This window comes from Octopus bimaculoides, chromosome 19 (assembly GCF_001194135.2).
Source record: "Octopus bimaculoides isolate UCB-OBI-ISO-001 chromosome 19, ASM119413v2, whole genome shotgun sequence".
NCBI classification, from domain to species: Eukaryota; Metazoa; Mollusca; class Cephalopoda; order Octopoda; family Octopodidae; genus Octopus; species Octopus bimaculoides.
This window is the reverse complement of record NC_068999.1, coordinates 1,377,267-1,382,877: the sequence shown is the minus strand read 5'-3', so window position 1 is coordinate 1,382,877 and position 5,611 is coordinate 1,377,267. Positions and strand designations below refer to the sequence as shown.

At 31.9% G+C, this 5,611-nt stretch overlaps 1 long non-coding RNA gene across 2 annotated transcripts in view; it reads left to right on the top strand.

Annotated features, from left to right (window-relative positions):
* Positions 1 to 5,611, top strand: part of LOC128250084 (uncharacterized) — a 180,626-nt gene that overhangs the window by 23,985 nt on the left and 151,030 nt on the right. The window contains exon 3 of one of the 2 annotated variants that reach the window (XR_008266209.1): positions 97 to 1,297. The exons of the other annotated variant lie outside the window; for it this stretch is intronic. This is a non-coding gene — a long non-coding RNA (uncharacterized LOC128250084). Of the gene's footprint in view, positions 1 to 96; positions 1,298 to 5,611 lie in introns of those variants that run through there. 2 annotated transcript variants of the gene reach the window in all.

Sequence of the window (5,611 nt, the reverse complement as noted above, 5' to 3'; positions counted from 1 at the left end):
CACCACTACCACCATTATCATCATCATAGTTTTTCTGTTGCCACGCCATTCGATGTCACCATGTCAAACGATAATTTCTCTTGTTATTGTTTAAAGAGTAAGAAGAATTTGCGCTGTTTTCATCTGTTTCCGCTCCACCGATTCAGAGAATAAAACAATTAAACTAATTGCTTGAAATAACAATGCCAACAACAACAACAACAACAACAACAACAACCACAACAACAGCAGCAGCAACAACAACGACGACGACGACGACGACGACTTCAGCAACAAACTTTGGACATTAAGAAAGCAAAACAAGTCAAGAAAAGAAAACACGAGTCAATGAATGAGTGAATGAATGAGTGAATGAACGACTGAATGAATTTGCATAAATGAAAAACCCAGAATTTTGTTTTATATTGTTTTATTTGTGGAATAAAAATTTAAGTAAAAGGTGGAAATTTAATCAAGAATAATACAGGATCTATTGCACATTTAAAGGACAAGGAGAATTCTAGAACGAAGAAAGTTTTTAATAAAAGTAAAATAAAATGGAGTCTGAGAATACTTTAGAAATGTGCATTTCCGATTATTATTATTATTATCATTATTATTATTATCATCATTTTGAATTGATGCTACTTTTGGATTTCCTGGTATCTGAGCTAGGTAGCAATCAGCCCCTTTTGTTATCGTTTTTAGGACACCTATGACAACAGGTATTGTTTTAGTCATGAGGCTCCACATGTTTTGTCAATTTCTTTTCCAAGATCCTTATACTTGCTCAGATTTTGATAGGTTTTGACAGATACATTTATGTCGATTAAGACAGTTATATCAATGAGGAAGCATGATTTTTGTCGGAATCCTTCAATATAATGTGTGGCCTCTTCGCATCTATCTTTCTGTCAGTTGGAATGGTGAAGTTCCAGATGAGTGAGATGTGGTCATTTTCAAGCACTGGAGGTGGCTCGTGTTCCAAGCAACTTTTATCACGGGGCAGGACCATGTTTTTGTAAATAACCCAGTGAATATACTGTGCTGCTCTATCATACCTGTTGAGATACTCTGTCGGTGCAAGCAGACTGCACATGGAGACAACATGACTGACGGTTTCATACACGACCTGTTGGTCTACTGCCGTTTTTCTATATGTTGGCCTGGTAGCTCCTTGTAGGTAGGCATTGCTCTTGAGCCGCTATGTTAAACCATTCTGTCCATTTCACAGAAGGGTATTATTATTATTATTATTATTATTATTATTATTATTATCACCATCGTCTTCGTTGTCATCATCATCGTCGTCATTGTTCTTATTCTTGTGTGTAATATAAATACAGATTGACTTTGTTTATTGAAATGAACAATATTTTGAAAGTACGTTTCTATGCTTTATGTTGAAAACGGTAAATGAAAAGTAAGCAGAAATTCAAAATTGTAGTTGGAATATTCTCTGTTCCTTCCCAAGCAAAAAAACAAAAAAACAAAAAAAACCTGAGCAATATTTGCTTATTCATCAATGGTAACAAAGGAAAAGAACATGAAGCAATTTTCAAAAATTGCAAATATACAAATTTATATAAATAATATTCTAATACTGACGAATACACACACAGACACACACACGCACACGTATATATATATGTATGTATATATGATTTTGTGTATAAATTTTATTGGTTTGTTTTTAAAATTTTCATGTTACTTTTAGTGAATATTAAAAGGAATATAAAATTTTCTCTTTTCTATGCCTTGTAAACAGCACAGGATATTATAACCACGAGGTTGATGAGTGCTCATCACGAATCTGTAGGCCTTTAAGTTACTCTCGTAGCAATCGCTCGGAATATTACATACACATTTATGCATCGTTATGTTTTGTGAGTGTGTGTGTGTGTGTGTGTGTGTGTCTATTTGTTATGTCTATGTATGTATGTATGTATACATATATACATATATATATACATATGCATACATACATACATACATATATATATATATATATCTATGTATATGCATATATATATGTATATATGTATACATACATACATATTTATGTTTATGTATTTGTCTATTAAGTTGTATATATCTCTCTATAAACACACAGACACACATATATGTGTATTTATACACACACAGGTATTTGCTTATGCGTATATTTGTGTGCACTGACATGCGTGCGCTTTGCGTTCTTGCGTATGTATAGGCGTGTCACTGAGTGCGTATCTCTGTGTGTATATGTGCAATCCACGACCAGCTTTTCATTGAATCTCTGCGTGATTGAAGACAACGCTGCCTGTAGGTTATATTTCCCTATATCTGTTATGTTCATTTTCTTTTCTGCTTTCCCTTTTTGTTTCCTCCCAAATTCACATATACTCATACGTCAAATTCCTTGAGCGGATCTGGTGTTATTTTATGAACATGTTTTCAACATCTTTTCTGTTTTTACAAGAAGACAAACGGCATGAAGTAACAAGTGTAAGAGAAAGATATCGAAAAGTTTAAATACAGTTGCTGCGTAATGTAATAGGCACAAATGTTTCTGCGTTTATTTTAAAGTTCCTCCTTCTACTTTGCTGGTGGTGTGTTGTTGCCTTGCAGCAAGACAGATTTAATTCTTTTATTGCCTCCAGCTTCAAGGCTAATTAAAAATACTAATAGAAACTTTAATATTTATGGTCTTGCTCTACATAACTATTCGAATACCAAGTAGTATTTGTTGTTCTAGTAGTAGTAGTAGTAGTAGTAGTAGTAGTACTACTACTACTACTACTACTACTACTACTACTACTACTACTACTACAACAACTACTACTAATGATAATAATAATAATAATGATAATCTTTTCTACTCTAGGCACAAAAATAATAATGATAATAACAATAACAACAACAACAACAACGGCAAGAACAACAACAATAATAATAACAATAAATATTAATAATAATAATAATAATAATAATAATAATAATAATAATAATAATGATAATAATAATAATGGTAATGATCATTATAAGAAAAGTAATAATAGCTATGTTAATATACAACAATAATAATAATCAATAATGCATAACATACAAACACAAATTACAATTTATTTCAGTTTGATGTTTTCCAGTCTTAAATAAAAACAAAACGTAATAAACCGAAATAATAATAATAATAATGATATTAATGATCTTGATGATGATGATGATGACGATAATAGTAATAATAATAATGATGAAAAATTGATAATATATTTTCATCATTCATTTCCATTTGGCACGGCGAACGTGAATTATTTTGTTTAGGCTGTCAGTGCAATTAAGATATTTTCTGCAGACGTTGTATGACCTCATCCGACCAATTGAATAAACAATTCTCATTCGATTTTATTAAGAAAACATGAATGACATGAAAATACGGAATGTAATAAATGTGGAAATAAAAAGGACATGTTCATTCTATCGACTGTGACTTTTGCTGTTGTTGTTGTAATTTCTGCATTTATTGTTTTGTTGTTGGTCTTTTTTCTGAAGCCTCAGGCCAACTCTTATCCAACATGCCTGTAATCAAAGCCTTCCATTCATCGACACACATACACAAACGCACACACGTTTACACATTCATTCATATACACAAACACATAAACACGCAGGCGCGCACGCACACACACGCACATACATACACACATATCTTCACTGCGTTTTCTCTCCGGAGGCTAAATGCCTTCTAGTGTCCGGAATGCGGAGCTTTTAACTGGTAGCATTCGATTCTGCAAGTTTGCGAATTATCAAGTACATTTCAAACTTTCAAATACACACACACACACGCAAACATGCATACACACAGAGACTCACACACACACACACACACACACACACACACACACACACACACACACACACACACACACACACACACACACACACACACACACACACACACACAGCCTGCCACACATGCACTTTCATATATATGTAAATACGTATGCATGTATATATAATCTACAGTAAATATATACTTTAGAAATAATGGTGAAACCTCCAAAATACTTACTGCTAGTACAAACGCGACCAGTTTGATGTTATTGTTTGAGGCCCCAAAAGTATAACTGAACGAGTATTTGTTGGAAAAGAATGTAGCTTTCTTTATACATAAGCTAGAAATGGTCGCGATGTCTGGAGCCTTTAAAATTTGTAAAGTCTCCTTATGCAAAGAATGAACATTTACACAAAAGACGATGGCAATTTCCTTTTCTTTACAACTAACCTTGCCAGCGAGAAGGTAGACGGTCAAAAACAAACTGGAAATAAGGAGAAATACACACACACACACACACACACACACACACGCACGCACATACACACATATATACGTACATATATGTATGTATATACGCACATATATGTTTGTATAGACGCATATATATGTGTGTGTGTGTATGTGTGTGTGTGTATGTATGTATGTATGTATGTATGTATGTATTCTAATAAAACACCTGATACCAATCAGAGATGAAACTGATCGAAACTTACTGAAGATATAAATAATAATACGACGTTTAAAAATATTTTATAACAGACGAGTTTAATGTTTCGGAAATATTGTAATCTTAATAATAACGACTATTATCTCAGACTTTTAGACATTTATTGTACTTTGTTCAATACATTCAAACTTTTGCCAATATATCAGAAACATATTTACACACGCACGCACGCACGCACACGCACACACACACACATACACACAAACATATATACATCCACATGTGTATATATAAACACATACATTGATATATCCGTATATATATACAAATATATACATATATATATATATATGCATAAGTGAATATATATATATATATATATATATATATATATATATATATATATATATATATATATATATATATATATATATATATATTGCGTGTGTGTGTCAGGCGTGTGTGGGCATGCAATATTTGTACATACGAAGCCTTGTAAATATTCTGTAGTCATTGTATCTGCTGCGTCACTTTCACACGGGAGCTGTCACGTAGGCATCTATAATTCCTATTGTGTGACACGTCGATTTCTAATTATGGAATATTTCAAATGCCAAACATCGATTATAAGTTGAAGTCACTTTATTCTATCCAAAACTAATAAGTTTCGAGTTTATACTCTAATTATAATTATATCATTTATATCATTATTATGTTTAGATTCCTTGATTTACTTTTTATTTACGTCGTTGAAATTGTATCGGAATATATTGTGTCCAAAACGTATTGCTAAATGACTCTTAATAAAATAAGAACAACAACAACAACTGCAGCAACAATAAAAAAACAAGAGCAACATCAATAATAAACAGAATAATAATGATAATAATAATAATAATAGTGACCGTTGTTTTTTGGTGTTGGTTTTGAGATTGTTGTTTACAAACAGAACAGTAATTATGGAAAATGTCGACTTTGTGTGTGGAAAAGGTTTGGCTGATGTCATCAAATATCACGTTTATTTTTTTTTATAAAGTAAATACTAACATTCAAATCTAGACTCTTATTCACGTACAGCAAGCAATAACATATTCCGAACTAAATATAATATACAGAAAGATACAGACACATATATATATATATATATA